Source organism: Siphateles boraxobius, unplaced genomic scaffold (assembly GCF_051911475.1).
Source record: "Siphateles boraxobius isolate OS27281-9 unplaced genomic scaffold, OSU_SipBor_1 19, whole genome shotgun sequence".
In the NCBI taxonomy this organism is placed as follows: Eukaryota; Metazoa; Chordata; class Actinopteri; order Cypriniformes; family Leuciscidae; genus Siphateles; species Siphateles boraxobius.
Window position 1 is genome coordinate 1,826,378 of NW_027508799.1, and position 17,586 is coordinate 1,843,963.

The 17,586-nt window shown below is 43.7% G+C and overlaps 3 non-coding genes across 3 annotated transcripts; 2 read left to right on the forward strand and 1 right to left on the reverse strand.

The window, feature by feature from the left end:
- Positions 1-7,063: 7,063 nt before the first annotated feature.
- Positions 7,064-7,136, reverse strand: trnaa-agc (transfer RNA alanine (anticodon AGC)). The gene has a single exon. It is a non-coding gene; the product is annotated as a tRNA-Ala (tRNA).
- Positions 7,137-7,559: 423 nt separating this feature from the next.
- trnaq-cug (transfer RNA glutamine (anticodon CUG)) lies at positions 7,560-7,631 on the forward strand. Its single transcript has one exon. It is a non-coding gene; the product is annotated as a tRNA-Gln (tRNA).
- Positions 7,632-17,392: 9,761 nt separating this feature from the next.
- trnaq-cug (transfer RNA glutamine (anticodon CUG)) lies at positions 17,393-17,464 on the forward strand. Its single transcript has one exon. It is a non-coding gene; the product is annotated as a tRNA-Gln (tRNA).
- The last annotated feature ends 122 nt before the right edge of the window (positions 17,465-17,586 follow it).

The window sequence follows — 17,586 nt, forward strand, 5'->3', positions numbered from 1 at the left end:
GAAGAAACTGTTATCACTTCCAAGATAGTTCAAGTGTTTAGTAATAACAAGCCATGGCTCTCAAAGGATCTTAAAATGTGTCTGAATGAGAAAAGGGCTGCATTTTTGAGAGGAGAAGCTGACTTAGTAAAGGAGAAAGAGAAGGATTTCAAGCGTAAAGCTTTTACAGCAAAAATAGATTTTAAGAATAAGGTTGAGCAAAGATTTTGTACAGGCAATGCAAAACAAGCATGGGAGGGATTAAATACAATAATGGGTAGGGAAAGAAAAAAACAAAGTGTAAACGTGGCAGATTGTGGCAAATTTGTTAATGATTAAACATTTTCTATGGAAGATACGATGTGAGAGACCCAAAAATAGGGTGCAATATTACCTGTGATCAGATTGGTAGTTATGAACATATACAGCTTTCTGAAGAAGAAGTAGCCATGTGTCTCTCTAAAATCAGACCAAACAAAGCCCCTGGGCCTGATGGCCTCCAAGGAAGGGTGCTAAAGGTATGCTCTCAACAGCTTAAAGGGGTTCTTACTCAGCTGTTCCAAATTTTGCTGAATTGTGGTGTTTTTCCAAACGTATGGAAGAAGTCCACAATAATACCTGTGCCTAAGGTCTCTAGGGCTACAGACCTTGGAGACTTTAGACCGGTGGCACTCACTCCACTCTTAGCCAAGTGTATGGAGAGAGTGGTCAGCACCCATCTTATGGCTTCTGTTGGGAATCAACTTGACCCCCTTCAATTTGCCTATAGGTCACACAGGGGCACAGAGGACGCAACTCTTACTCTTGTAAATCAAATAGCTAAACATCTGCAACAACCAAAATCACTTGCTCGGGTTCTTTTTATTGATTTTACATCTGCTTTTAATACTATGCAAATTGATATTCTTTTAGAACAACTTCATAGGATGAATGTGAATGGTGGGCTCATTCACTGGATTAGAAGTTTATTAACTGACTGCCCTCAGAGAGTCTTAATGAATGGGGTCTACTCAGATGAGCTTGTCATAAATACTGGAGCACCACAAGGCTGCGTGTTGTCACCTCTGTTGTTTTCAATCTATATAAATGACATGACTGTGCACAGCACCAATGTTAGTTTACTTAAGTATGCTGATGACATGGCTTTGGTAGGACTTCTCACAGAAAATAATGCAGCACATGAGGAAGCTTATTTTAGCCAAGTCACTTTACTGCAGGACTGGTGTCAGACTGTTAAACTGGAAATTAATGTGACTAAAACAAAAGAACTTATAATACGAACGAAACCAAGAGGGGCCAGTAACATCACCCCTGTTGTACTTAACAGCCGGCCTGTGGATGTAGTGGAAAATTTTAAGTACTTGGGTACAATCATTGATTGCACTTTAAGTTTTAATGTTAACTCAGAGAGTATTTTTAAGAGAGCTAACCAGCGATTGTTTTTAATTAGAAAGCTGAGGAGCTTCAAGGTCAGTCAACACATTCTTGAGATGGCATATAGGGGTCTGGTAGAAAGCATTTTACAGTTCAATATAACAGCTTGGTATGGCAATCTGAATGTGAAAGACAAAAACAAGCTTTCCAAAATTGTTAATATTGCAGGGAAGGTGATTGGCAAGTCACAAAGGCAGCTTGGGGATGTGTATGATAGGGCGGTACTCAGGAAGGCCAGACAGATATCAGCAGACACCCTACACCCACTCAACTCAGAGTTTGAGTTGCTCCCATCTGGCCGTAGATTCAGGGTCCCAAGGGCGAGCCGGAACATTTATAAGAGATCCTTTATTCCCCATGCCATACAGGAACTTAATTTAAACTGAAAGCGTCTTTGTGTTTTATATAACTTCTAATCGGCTGCGCTGCTTTCCATTTTCTGTTGTTGTATGTTGACGGTGGTAGTGTCATACTTTTAAACTGTGTGTATTTTGTCATTTTAACTGTTGTGTCACTGATGCATATATGTTTGGAGAAGTCAAAGACAAATTTCCACCAAGGTGGACAATAAAGTCTAATAATAATAATAATAATAATAAGTGGCTGTTAGCTGTGTACGCCAGGGATGTTCTGGGGCGACTGGACGAGGTCAAGGCCAAAATAACATCTGTATTTGGCTGGGTTCTCAAGATGGACTCCACAAAAAAGGTATCACAGCCCTGTTTATATCCAGAAATTGTCCAGATATGGATATGTGTGTGTGTGTGTGTGTACATAATGCACAGTTATGAGTTTTTATTTTGTTTTGTTTTTAAAAATCTTTTTTTTCTTCAATAGGTCACAAAAAAACTTGCCGGTGCTGCTTCAGGAACAGCTTCCTGGTGCACAAATGTTGGTAACGAACACGGCCAAGTCCTTGTCTCTGTCCTAACAGCCGCCGAGGGACATGCACTGGACCCCATGGCAGCTGGCCTAATGAAACGCTACCGAGAGGCAGGAGAGGCATCCCCAAAGGTGATGTACGTGGACAGAGATTGCTGCAGTCAACACGGCCAGTCTCAGGTGAAGGCCATGTTTTCGGAGTGGGATGAGCTTGAAGTGCGCCTGGACATCTGGCATTTCATGCGGCGATTTGCTGCAGGTGTCACGACAGAGGCTCATCCGCTCTATGGGATCTTCATGGCACGTCTATCCATGTCCATATTCCAGTGGGATTCAGAGGATGTGGCTGCTCTTCGCCGTGCAAAGGAGGGTGAGCTGGCAGCAAAGAAGACTGGCTACATCTCAGAAAAGGCGGTCAGTGCTCGCATTAACCGGAGGGAGTTGGCACTGCACTGCCGGAGGAGGACCAGGGGGGAGGAGGAGACCACCATATTGATTGGGTCACTGATTGATCAGTTTGACAGTGCGGACGGGAAGGATACTCTTGGAGTTCTCTTCTGAACCATGAACGGATCCAGCAGATATGGAAAGAACAGCGGAAGCATGTACAGTGTATCCAAGACCCAGAGCACTTTCCGCTCTACATAAAGAAGGGGACACTGAAGAAAGGCGGTGTGGAGCTGTGCTGCTACAGGTGTGCTCGAGGCTCTACCTCCTTGGAGTCATTCCACCTCCACCTGAACCGTTTTATTCCAGGTATTACATACATATGGATTAGTAATTTACTGTAAAAAAATATAAGCACTGTAACTGCTTCCATTACGTTAAATTAATGTCACATTAATAAATGTCACACTTTTACAGTTCTTTTCTGATGTCATAAAAGCATTGACAAAGCTGTCTTGCCTCACAAATCACTAATAACTCTGGTTATAATGACAATAATTTTTTTATGTAATTACATAACTCTATTACATGTAACCAGCTACTTCATAGCACCTCATGTGTAGTAAATATATTGTACATATGTGACATATAAAACCCTTTTTTTTTTTTTTTTTTTACTTTTAGGAACCAGTGCCAGTGATGCGCATTTTCAAGCCTATCTCCTTGAGGGCTTGATGCGTTGGAATGATGACCGGATGGAAGATGCCATAAAAGGAGCGTCCTCCATCCGGTCATATGGCAGTGCCATGAGAGAGGTTGTGGACCAGCTTAGCAAGACAGTCTTTGGGAAGCCCTGGGATGAGCGCTATCGCCCTCCTGGAGCATATACAGGCAAGACATTCATTAATTTGTTATTTTGTAATACTCTACTAAGTATCAATTTAGCCTTAAATGTACTAGACAAAATATTAAGACATATTTTTTCCCCTTTTATTCTCGTAGGTGAATTGCTAGGAATAGAGTACCTTTACAGCCAGACTGGCAAAACACTGACTCCAGTGCTCCAGAACCCAGAGGATGAAGACAGGCTGGTGGAGGAAATTGATGACCAAGACCTGCAAGATGAGGGGTTTGAGGAAGAGATCACGGAGGACATCACAGTTCCAGTGCTGTACGAGAATGACCCCTGCCATGATCTCGCAAACAGCCCCTCATCTTTGCCTCAGCCTCAGTCCCCAGCATCACTGGCTGATGTATCAATGGCTGACGTGTCACTGGCTGAGCCATCCACATCAACTAGAGAAGGACACCAACTTGCCCCTGCCCCTTCAGTGTTGTCACAGCCATCTGACACTGGAAGCAGTTTCTCCGACGAGGCTCAGGTAAAACACTTTAAGGGCTTTATTTAATTTCAATCTCGTTTTATTCCACATATATTAACATTAATCTGAATTTACTAGGGAGCAGTCATTGGGCCCGATGGCATTGCTGGGTGGGACAAGGTCCAGGATATGGCAGGTTACCTGGTTGTTCTTCGTGAGGCTCCTTACCTCACTGACCTGCAGGTGACAGAGGCCATTCAGCTGTGGACAGCTCTCCATGACATAGACAAACAGCGGGTCAACTATCAGCCTCGACATCAGCCTCAGCTGACACATGGACGCTTTAAGGCACCAAAGCGGTCCGGGGTCACACCGGGTGTGGAGAGTGTAAAACGGTGTCTGATTGGACATCCCGGGGGACCAGCACAGTGGCCCAGCACCAGCCGCTTGGTTGAGGCCATTTGTACAAAGCTGTGTGCTTTACACAAGTCGCCGACCAAGAAGGCTGGAGTTTGCCGCCCCAGGTGGTCTAAAATCCTCTCGGATTACCACCACATCCGAGAGCTGGTGCTTAACAATCACAGGCTGATGGATGAAACAATGATCCAGCTGTTTGAGCTAAACCAGAAGACACTCATTCAGTGGTAAGCAAGGCACATTATTTTCTTCAAATTAACTGAATACTTTTTTAAACATATATATAATACATGTAATTTATTTTCAGGTTTCAACGGCAGCAGAAAAAACAGGAAATGAGTGTCCTCGCTCAGGGACTGACTCCACCTGACCCAATTGCTGTGGCTGATACGCAGCTTCCTCCACCGAGGGAAAAATTGGATGAAGCGGCATCGACCTCACGCCCAAAACATACATTTACTCTTCCGCCAAATCGAGAAGGACAGGCTCCTCTTCTGCGACCAGGTCGACGGCCTGCTGCTGCCACCACCATGGTGTGCCCCATTGCAAATGCCCCCACAGCATCAGGAGTTGTGCAGCCCATTTCAGCACCTGGGTCATTGTCACTAGTCCTTAACCCAGACATGACCGTGTCAATGGTGATTCCACCTTCTGGTGCTTCAACATCCGGTGCAGGCCCAGCCCGTTACACCCAGAGGAACAGGCGCCGGCGGGCCCAGGAGACGGAAAGCGGAGTCCATAAGAGGAAGTATGTGCGAGGGGTAACCTTTAACATGTGTAGCAAATGTGGGCAGCCCAAAACCAAAGAGTTTGGCCATAGCCGATATGGTAATGCCACATTTTCTTGCGTGCCTCAAATGGAAAATCTTTAGATGACTGGTTGGCAGAACAGCGCCAGCAAAATACAAGCCAAACTCCACCTCCTCAATAAACAATTTGCTTTTTTCCTGTATATATTTTGTATATATTACTGTACATGGTTCCACCCAGTCTTTCATATTGTCCTATATATATATATATATATATATATATATATATATATATGTATATTTGTGTGTTTGTGTCTGTGTACTCATTTCATTATTTGTGTGTATTCATTTTAATATTTGTTTTTTACATTTAAAGTGTCATTTAAATATTTGTGTATTCATTTTAATAAAACATTTTAAGTGCCATTGAAATATTTGTGTGTATTCATTTTAATAAAACATTTAAAGTGTCTTAAAGTAATCTAATAAATCATATCTCTCAAATCATATCCCTCACAAAAAACACACATATTTGAAGAAACATTTTTATTCATTTTATTCAATCATAAACAACATTTAATAAGCATTTTTTTAAAAATAATATACACAAAAAAAAACATTTAATAAAACATTTGAAGTGTCTTAAAACAAATCTGATAAATCATGTCAATCAAATCATATCCCTCCATTTTTATTCATTTTATTAAATAATCAACAACATGTAATGTGCAATATTTCAAAATAATAATAATACACACAAAAAAATATAAATCAATATAATGATGTCATAGATAAATGAAGACGCAGGCGCAGTTGATCACACGCAGAACACGGGTTCGAATCCAGCCCGCGGAGGGTGACTTGTTTTAAATGTGACTAAAATATAGCCCTAATAATGTTGCAGGGGAAATTTGTGGGCAAATTCTCGTTTTTCGCGTCTTTTTGGCTTGTGTGCGGGGGCGCAAAGATTGGGCCCCTTCTTTTGCGCAGCGAGCGCTCTACCATTTGAGCTAATTCCCCTCGATGATGGAGAAGAGGTGTCCATCGCTCTCAAAGACAAAGACGAGGCACGATCCCTAGCACGTGTGCAGGTGCTGCAGCGTGATTTCCAATGACCACAAAAAAGAGGCCGCATTTCCTCTGTGCTGGCAACTTTGCACTGGCTACCTTTTAATTGTAGATTTAATTAAAATATTGCGCTTTAAGCCATGCAAGCTTTAATGTTTTCGGCCCGGCAGCAGCAGGGAGGACGTATGTTTAGGCTCGTTGGTCTAGGGGTATGATTCTCTCTTAGGGTGCGAGAGGTCCCGGGTTCAAATGCCGGACGAGCCCATTATCAGGCTTTGCTTTTAATCTCTTCAGCCTGATTAGGGCAACCAGGATATTTATGAGAAATTGGGGATAAAATGAGCCAGAGAGAGGCCGGTTAGTTCAGTTGGTTAGAGCGCGGTGCTTATAGTGCCAAGGTCAAGGGTTCGATCCCCGTACGGGCAACTCAGTTTCTCTCTGGGACCTTCGCTCTGCTCTTCTCGAAAATGACTGGCGGTCTCCCAGACATGACTGCTGGCTAAACCGCACAAGTACCTGGCCGTACCTCTCTTAGTCGAGGCGGTCTATTGACCAAACGCCAGCTCTTATCTACCTGATTCCACCTAGCCTCATCGTTATCTGCCTCTCAGACAGCCAGCTATCAGGGTGTGTTTGTTCCATGGTGTAATGGTTAGCACTCTGGGCTTTGAATCCAGCAATCTGAGTTCAAATCTCGGTGGGACCATCATTTGCCAGGAATGTGTGCAGTACCTCGTTCGAAAAAACATTTTCGGCAGCACTGAGTCGCAAGAGCTCATCTAGGTAGTGCCCCTTGAAGGGGGGCGTAAAAAGGATGTACAGCACTGGAGAATGCAGGCATCGATCCTGCTACCTCTCGCATGCTAAGCGAGCGCTCTACCATTTGAGCTAATTCCCCTCGATGATGGAGAAGAGGTGTCCATCGCTCTCAAAGACAAAGACGAGGCGCGATCCCTAGCACGTGTGCAGGTGCTGCAGCGTGATTTCCAATGACCACAAAAAAGAGGCCGCATTTCCTCTGTGCTGGCAACTTTGCACTGGCTACCTTTTAATTTAATTTAATCAAAAAATTGCGCTTTGACTCCAGCGATCCGAGTTCAAATCTCGGTGGAACCTTTTTAGGTTCTTTGTGGAAGGGAGGGAAAAAACAGAGGTGATGCGCAACTGCTGACGTGGCGGTGAAATTGGCACTCTCAAACCGAGTCGGAATCGGGGAAACATGGGCTTAAAAAGCAAAGGCTTCATTTGCTCCTTGCTATCGTGCTTCTGGACTCAATGACTTAAATCTCTGCTGCTCATGGGAAAATTTGACACACGCCAAGGTTCCATGGTGTAATGGTTAGCACTCTGGGCTCTGAATCCAGCGATCTGAGTTCAAATCTCGGTGGGACCTGCTTTTCCAGGAATGTGTGCAGTACCTCGTTCAAAAAAACTTTTTCGGCAGCACTGAGCCGCAAGAGCTCATCTAGGTAGTGCCCCTTGAAGGGGGGGCGTAAAAAGGATGGACAGCCTTGGAGAATGCAGGCATCGATCCCACTACCTCTCGCTTGCGCTTGCTGCTTCCTACCGATTGAGCTAAAGTAAGCCCAAAGTAAGCCCACGTGAGCCAATCGCGTTTCTCTGCTGTGGCTTACTTTTGACCAATCGCGTTTCTCTCCTGTGGCTTACTTTTGACCAATCGCGTTTCTCTCCTGTGGCTTACTTTTGACCAATCGCGTTTCTCTCCTGTGGCTTACTTTTGACCAATCGCGTTTCTCTCCCATGGCTTACTTTTGACCAATCGTGTTTCTCTTCTGTGACGTACTTTTGACCAATCAGCGGCTCCTATTATTGTCATCTTTGCAACAGGTAAGGCTATTCTTCATTACTGTATAATCGTTTAATATTTATTCATATACATTGTGTATTTTTGGAAAATTAGACATGCCAATATAGCTAGCTAGCGTGTATATTACAGGTTTACTTCAGTACCTGTGAACCTGTAACTTTTCCCATGATAAAATACAGAAAAGAAAACATGTAGCTACTGTTAAGTTAATTAGCCGGCCGCTAATTAAGCTATATCCTCCTGAGACCAAAAAAAGTTTAGTTAATAATTTAGTATTTTGTGTGTCATTACATTGTTTAGAGCATAAGAAAGTTTTTTGCAAAAACGTTTTTTTATTTTGTTTATAATGTTCATATAGGTTATACTATGTCTTCTGTATAGGACACTACTAGGACTCATTTTTTATTATTATTTTATTTAAAAAGACGTGATCTAAAAAAAAAAACATTGTTTTTGCCTATTCATGTCTTTAAATAAAATAATAATAAAAAATGAGTCCTAGTGTCCTCTACAGAAGACATAGTATAACCTATATGAACATTATAAAAAAAAAAAAACCTTTTTGCAAAAAACTTTCTTATGCTCTAAACAATGTAATGACACACATAATACTAAATTAACTACACTTTTTTTGGTCTCAGGAGGATATAGCTTAATTATATCAGTGTTTTATATCCTGAAATTGTTTAGGTTTCAGGATTTTATATACCAAACTTTGTATGAAGATGATTCCCAACTATGTTATAAAAGATAACAGAATGATTTGATATAGACTTCCATTTTGCTTTATGCAATATGTGTGTAAAATGGCCATAAGCGGGTTTTCCCATTTTATACAATGTATCTATGTATCTAATTTGCATATTAATGTATTCTTGGGGCAACATGTAATGAAAAAAGAAGTGTAATAATGGGAGTTAGTAGTAATTGCCAAGATTTTCATAATAATATCTAATATTTCATATAATTTCTTTCCATATTGTCACCCAAAATGCCTGAAAAACATGATTTAAGTCCTGCTGTGTAGTTTGCTAAATTATTGTATCACACTTAACATACAGGTATCTTTTAGATTGACACAGGCAATAGTCTCTTTCTGATTTTCATTTCAGAAAATGTACGCATACCCCGTTTTTCGTCGCCAGTCAGCAACATCAAACCGTCTCCTCATGGCGCCATCGGCGGAGGCGAAGCAACTTCAAAATGTGGTGTCTGGAAGGGCCAAATCGAAGGAGGAGGTGCTGGTAGAGGCAAGTACTTTTGTCTGCACAAACGGTGGAGATCCCAGTGACCAGTTTTTAGTACTGGCTCACTGCAAACTTCAGTTTGGGATGTACCAGGGTCAGAGATTTAGATGGCTCCTGGAAAACTCTCTGGGGTACGCAGTGTATTTGGTGCTCAGCATTTCCAGTGAGAAAGCGCAGACAACCCCCCTGTCAGAAAATAAACAACTGTTCCTACAGTACACTTCTCATATTAGAGAGATGGCAGAAGAAGTAGAGAAGTATAAGAGGAAGCAGGAAATGCAAGCAGAAGCCCGGGCAACTGGAGACCAGGGCTGCTTGATGGTGGAGTTTGGTGACTTTCAGGGCCGGTCCATGAAGGATGTTTATGCAGACCAGAGCAATGAGGCCGAATCCCTCATCAGGTACTTGGTTAAGGCAGATGCCAGGCCCAACACTAACATGGCCATTTTCAAGGCGTATGTCCTGAAAAGACGGGCTTCTGATATGGGCACCAGTGTACATCAGCCTGCACGTCCACCTGCAGCCTCCAGTACCTCTGCACGTCCACCTGCAACCTCTAGTGCCTCTGCACGTCCACCTACAGCCATCCAAACTGGTTTACAGCAGACCGCCACTGTGAAAGCACTGTTGGCGCGTGGCAAACATTTGTCACCTTCACAGCTGGCAAAAAAACTAATGTCACCAGTTAAACCCTGTGAGTAGGAGTGTAAATATAGAATTTTCCCTACAGCAGTTCTACATGTATTGATTTATCGTCATGGCAAACTTGTCCACTTGTTGTTTCCAGATCCATTACTGCAGTCCACTTTACCTCCTCCGGCAGCAGAACCCCCAGCCAAACATTTGGTCCCAAAGCAGCTTTTCGCTACTGGTAAGTAAGCAACATCTTACATATGTTTGTCTCCATGTATTGATCACAGTAATAGTTTTAACATTTGTGCTCCAGGCACTTCCATTCCCACTGCTGAAGATGATGATGAGGAGCTGGTATTTGCTGCATCACAATGTGAAGCACAGCTAAATACAGGTGTGGCATATGACACAAATGCAAATATTATAAGAATGTTTTGTGGAAACCCACTGAGAATCATTATTTTTGAAAATAAATAAACTTTTTTAAATATTTTTTGTTTACAATACAGAATTATGTGACATCATGCCTCAAGCGGGATGCATTCTTTGAGTGCACTTCTTCCAAACCTTAAGGATGTCCAAAGGTGTCAGTGTATTTATTTGCGTTTCCGAACTTACCTGTTGCTAAACAATCACTGGATAACTTTTTCACACCGCTTGCTCTTCTCACTCACTCAACCTGAGCAGACAGGATGGTGGAGATTCATTGTTCTAATAATTAGAGGAACCGTTTTTCCTTATTGTGTCTGTGTGCATGCTTCATGTCTGTGGGCATCATACTTTTTTTTACTGAATTCATCACGACTCATTTTCCTTCTTTCATTCCATCTAATCCTCATTCTCAAAGAGCTATATTGATCCCATATTCCTTACATCAATAAAGTGTACACTGTGTTCTTTGCTTCTTGACACTAATACCATTTTCTTCACTGTTATTCCTAAATATAATCATAATTATTATTAATACTTGTTTAAAATTACTGCTTCGCCGGCTGTTTGTGGACTGCATTTATGGCATATTACTATCAAATAACAGTCATCCTTATATTGTTTATGTTACTGTTCACTCAGAGGCCTGTGCCGGTCCGTCTCCATCAGCGGAAACAGCACAGACACCAGCTCTTCCTCATCATCAGCCAGCAGCTGAGCTTCCTAGTCACTGGAGAGATCATCTTCCACCTTTCCAGCATGAGTGGATCCGGAACACACTGTTTAAGGCCAACAGGCGAACCGGAAAGCCAGAAATAGTGTCCCAGCTGAAGCTTTGGTGGTATCCTCCTCAGCCCCCTTTAATAAACACCCAGCCACCCGCCTCACCTGACCTCTTCTTCTGTCGGCCCATTTTCTTATGGATGCCGCTAAAGATGTGGTTGTTTCCTCTTGTCTGCGTTCGCCCAGACTGTGGTAAGCACAGACTTACAGCGGCAGGACTTTACCGTACCGTGCGCAAGGTCTTGGACATTGATGGGTGGTATGACCTTGCCACTGAGTATCTGGAGTGCAAACGCTGCAAAAAGAAGTATCCAGCTTGGAATGAGGACATCTTAGGACAGCTGGATATGGGCCACCGCAGTCAGTTTCCAGCTTTGCTGACATACAGGTAATTCATAATGACAATCATTCATTATCAGGCGCTTTTATTTGTGTTATTTTTTCCAACCAAAGCATTTGCATGATTATACTGTTGTTTCTTTAGATACTCATGTGACAACCGGGTGGTGAGGATGATGAGGGAGAGGACACTGGGCAACAGTGTGACTCAGCTCTACAAGAAGCTGATGGAACAACACAGTGAGGCATGGACAGAGCGTGTCCTGCAGTACCTGACTGCCTGTGAACCATTCACAAGGTCCTCCCTTGTGCAGCCTCCTGTGTTTGCTGAGCCTCCACTTTTACCTGCCCTTCCTAAACCTAAGTGGCTGTTAGCTGTGTACGCCAGGGATGTTCTGGGGCGACTGGACGAGGTCAAGGCCAAAATAACATCTGTATTTGGCTGTGTTCTCAAGATGGACTCCACAAAAAAGGTATCACAGCCCTGTTTATATCCATAAATTGTCCAGATATGGATATGTGTGTGTGTACATAATGCACAGTTATGAGTTTTTATTTTGTTTTGTTTTTAAAAATCTTTTTTTTCTTCAATAGGTCACAAAAAAGCTTGCCGGTGCTGCTTCAGGAACAGCTGCCTGGTGCACAAATGTTGGTAACGAACACGGCCAAGTCCTTGTCTCTGTCCTAACAGCCGCCGAGGGACATGCACTGGACCCCATGGCAGCTGGCCTAATGAAACGCTACCGAGAGGCAGGAGAGGCATCCCCAAAGGTGATGTACGTGGACAGAGATTGCTGCAGTCAGCACAGCCAGTCTCAGGTGAAGGCCATGTTTTCGGAGCGGGATGAGCTTGATGTGCGCCTGGACATCTGGCATTTCATGCGGCGATTTGCTGCAGGTGTCACGACAGAGGCTCATCCGCTCTATGGGATCTTCATGGCACGTCTATCCATGTCCATATTCCAGTGGGATTCAGAGGATGTGGCTGCTCTTCGCCGTGCAAAGGAGGGTGAGCTGGCAGCAAAGAAGACTGGCTACATCTCAGAAAAGGCGGTCAGTGCTCGCATTAACCGGAGGGAGTTGGCACTGCACTGCCGGAGGAGGACCAGGGGGGAGGAGGAGACCACCATATTGATTGGGTCACTGATTGATCAGTTTGACAGTGCGGACGGGAAGGATACTCTTGGAGTTCTCTTCTGAACCATGAACGGATCCAGCAGATATGGAAAGAACAGCGGAAGCATGTACAGTGTATCCAAGACCCAGAGCACTTTCCGCTCTACATAAAGAAGGGGACACTGAAGAAAGGCGGTGTGGAGCTGTGCTGCTACAGGTGTGCTCGAGGCTCTACCTCCTTGGAGTCATTCCACCTCCACCTGAACCGTTTTATTCCAGGTATTACATACATATGGATTAGTAATTTACTGTAAAAAAATATAAGCACTGTAACTGCTTCCATTACGTTAAATTAATGTCACATTAATAAATGTCACACTTTTACAGTTCTTTTCTGATGTCATAAAAGCATTGACAAAGCTGTCTTGCCTCACAAATCACTAATAACTCTGGTTATAATGACAATAATTTTTTTATGTAATTACATAACTCTATTACATGTAACCAGCTACTTCATAGCACCTCATGTGTAGTAAATATATTGTACATATGTGACATATAAAACCCTTTTTTTTTTTTTTTTTTTACTTTTAGGAACCAGTGCCAGTGATGCGCATTTTCAAGCCTATCTCCTTGAGGGCTTGATGCGTTGGAATGATGACCGGATGGAAGATGCCATAAAAGGAGCGTCCTCCATCCGGTCATATGGCAGTGCCATGAGAGAGGTTGTGGACCAGCTTAGCAAGACAGTCTTTGGGAAGCCCTGGGATGAGCGCTATCGCCCTCCTGGAGCATATACAGGCAAGACATTCATTAATTTGTTATTTTGTAATACTCTACTAAGTATCAATTTAGCCTTAAATGTACTAGACAAAATATTAAGACATATTTTTTCCCCTTTTATTCTCGTAGGTGAATTGCTAGGAATAGAGTACCTTTACAGCCAGACTGGCAAAACACTGACTCCAGTGCTCCAGAACCCAGAGGATGAAGACAGGCTGGTGGAGGAAATTGATGACCAAGACCTGCAAGATGAGGGGTTTGAGGAAGAGATCACGGAGGACATCACAGTTCCAGTGCTGTACGAGAATGACCCCTGCCATGATCTCGCAAACAGCCCCTCATCTTTGCCTCAGCCTCAGTCCCCAGCATCACTGGCTGATGTATCAATGGCTGACGTGTCACTGGCTGAGCCATCCACATCAACTAGAGAAGGACACCAACTTGCCCCTGCCCCTTCAGTGTTGTCACAGCCATCTGACACTGGAAGCAGTTTCTCCGACGAGGCTCAGGTAAAACACTTTAAGGGCTTTATTTAATTTCAATCTCGTTTTATTCCACATATATTAACATTAATCTGAATTTACTAGGGAGCAGTCATTGGGCCCGATGGCATTGCTGGGTGGGACAAGGTCCAGGATATGGCAGGTTACCTGGTTGTTCTTCGTGAGGCTCCTTACCTCACTGACCTGCAGGTGACAGAGGCCATTCAGCTGTGGACAGCTCTCCATGACATAGACAAACAGCGGGTCAACTATCAGCCTCGACATCAGCCTCAGCTGACACATGGACGCTTTAAGGCACCAAAGCGGTCCGGAGTCACACCGGGTGTGGAGAGTGTAAAACGGTGTCTGATTGGACATCCCGGGGGACCAGCACAGTGGCCCAGCACCAGCCGCTTGGTTGAGGCCATTTGTACAAAGCTGTGTGCTTTACACAAGTCGCCGACCAAGAAGGCTGGAGTTTGCCGCCCCAGGTGGTCTAAAATCCTCTCGGATTACCACCACATCCGAGAGCTGGTGCTTAACAATCACAGGCTGATGGATGAAACAATGATCCAGCTGTTTGAGCTAAACCAGAAGACACTCATTCAGTGGTAAGCAAGGCACATTATTTTCTTCAAATTAACTGAATACTTTTTTAAACATATATATAATACATGTAATTTATTTTCAGGTTTCAACGGCAGCAGAAAAAACAGGAAATGAGTGTCCTCGCTCAGGGACTGACTCCACCTGACCCAATTGCTGTGGCTGATACGCAGCTTCCTCCACCGAGGGAAAAATTGGATGAAGCGGCATAGACCTCACGCCCAAAACATACATTTACCCTTCCGCCAAATCGAGAAGGACAGGCTCCTCTTCTGCGACCAGGTCGACGGCCTGCTGCTGCCACCACCATGGTGTGCCCCATTGCAAATGCCCCCACAGCATCAGGAGTTGTGCAGCCCATTTCAGCACCTGGGTCATTGTCACTAGTCCTTAACCCAGACATGACCGTGTCAATGGTGATTCCACCTTCTGGTGCTTCAACATCCGGTGCAGGCCCAGCCCGTTACACCCAGAGGAACAGGCGCCGGCGGGCCCAGGAGACGGAAAGCGGAGTCCATAAGAGGAAGTATGTGCGAGGGGTAACCTTTAACATGTGCAGCAAATGTGGGCAGCCCAAAACCAAAGAGTTTGGCCATAGCCGATATGGTAATGCCACATTTTGCTTGCGTGCCTCAAATGGAAAATCTCTGGATGACTGGTTGGCAGAACAGCGCCAGCAAAATACAAGCCAAACCTCCTCAATAAACAATTTGCTTTTTTCCTGTATATATTTTGTATATATTACTGTACATGGTTCCACCCAGTCTTTCATATTGTCCTATATATATATATATATATATATATATATATATGTATATTTGTGTGTTTGTGTCTGTGTACTCATTTCATTATTTGTGTGTATTCATTTTAATATTTGTTTTTTACATTTAAAGTGTCATTTAAATATTTGTGTATTCATTTTAATAAAACATTTTAAGTGCCATTGAAATATTTGTGTGTATTCATTTTAATAAAACATTTAAAGTGTCTTAAAGTAATCTAATAAATCATATCTCTCAAATCATATCCCTCACAAAAAACACACATATTTGAAGAAACATTTTTATTCATTTTATTCAATCATAAACAACATGTAATAAGCATTTTTTTTTAAAATAATATACACAAAAAAAACATTTAATAAAATATTTGAAGTGTCTTAAAACAAATCTGATAAATCATGTCAATCAAATCATATCCCTCCATTTTTATTCATTTTATTAAATAATCAACAACATGTAATGTGCAATATTTAAAAATAATAATAATACACACAAAAAAATATAAATCAATATAATGATGTCATAGATAAATGAAGACGCAGGCGCAGTTGATCACACGCAGAACACGGGTTCGAATCCAGCCCGCGGAGGGTGACTTGTTTTAAATGTGACTAAAATATAGCCCTAATAATGTTGCAGGGGAAATTTGTGGGCAAATTCTCGTTTTTCGCGTCTTTTTGGCTTGTGTGCGGGGGCGCAAAGATTGGGCCCCTTCTTTTGCGCAGCGAGCGCTCTACCATTTGAGCTAATTCCCCTCGATGATGGAGAAGAGGTGTCCATCGCTCTCAAAGACAAAGACGAGGCGCGATCCCTAGCACGTGTGCAGGTGCTGCAGCGTGATTTCCAATGACCACAAAAAAGAGGCCGCATTTCCTCTGTGCTGGCAACTTTGCACTGGCTACCTTTTAATTGTAGATTTAATTAAAATATTGCGCTTTAAGCCATGCAAGCTTTAATGTTTTCGGCCCGGCAGCGGCAGGGAGGACGTATGTTTAGGCTCGTTGGTCTAGGGGTATGATTCTCTCTTAGGGTGCGAGAGGTCCCGGGTTCAAATGCCGGACGAGCCCATTATCAGGCTTTGCTTTTAATCTCTTCAGCCTGATTAGGGCAACCAGGATATTTATGAGAAATTGGGGATAAAATGAGCCAGAGAGAGGCCGGTTAGCTCAGTTGGTTAGAGCGCGGTGCTTATAGTGCCAAGGTCAAGGGTTCGATCCCCGTACGGGCAACTCATTTTCTCTCTGGGACCTTCGCTCTGCTCTTCTCGAAAATGACTGGCGGTCTCCCAGACATGACTGCTGGCTAAACCGCACAAGTACCTGGCCGTACCTCTCTTAGTCGAGGCGGTCTATTGACCAAACGCCAGCTCTTATCTACCTGATTCCACCTAGCCTCATCGTTATCTGCCTCTCAGACAGCCAGCTATCAGGGTGTGTTTGTTCCATGGTGTAATGGTTAGCACTCTGGGCTTTGAATCCAGCGATCCGAGTTCAAATCCCGGTGGGACCATCATTTGCCAGGAATGTGTGCAGTACCTCGTTCGAAAAAACATTTTCGGCAGCACTGAGTCGCAAAGAGCTCATCTAGGTAGTGCCCCTTGAAGGGGGGGCGTAAAAAGGATGTACAGCACTGGAGAATGCAGGCATCGATCCCGCTACCTCTCGCATGCTAAGCGAGCGCTCTACCATTTGAGCTAATTCCCCTCAATGATGGAGAAGAGGTGTCCATCGCTCTCAAAGACAAAGACGAGGCGCGATCCCTAGCACGTGTGCAGGTGCTGCAGCGTGATTTCCAATGACCACAAAAAAGAGGCCGCATTTCCTCTGTGCTGGCAACTTTGCACTGGCTACCTTTTAATTTAATTTAATCAAAAAATTGCGCTTTGACTCCAGCGATCCGAGTTCAAATCTCGGTGGAACCTTTTTAGGTTCTTTGTGGAAGGGAGGGAAAAAACAGAGGTGATGCGCAACTGCTGACGTGGCGGTGAAATTGGCACTCTCAAACCGAGTCGGAATCGGGGAAACATGGGCTTAAAAAGCAAAGGCTTCATTTGCTCCTTGCTATCGTGCTTCTGGACTCAATGACTTAAATCTCTGCTGCTCATGGGAAAATTTGACACACGCCAAGGTTCCATGGTGTAATGGTTAGCACTCTGGGCTCTGAATCCAGCGATCCGAGTTCAAATCTCGGTGGGACCTGCTTTTCCAGGAATGTGTGCAGTACCTCGTTCAAAAAAACTTTTTCGGCAGCACTGAGCCGCAAGAGCTCATCTAGGTAGTGCCCCTTGAAGGGGGGGCGTAAAAAGGATGGACAGCCTTGG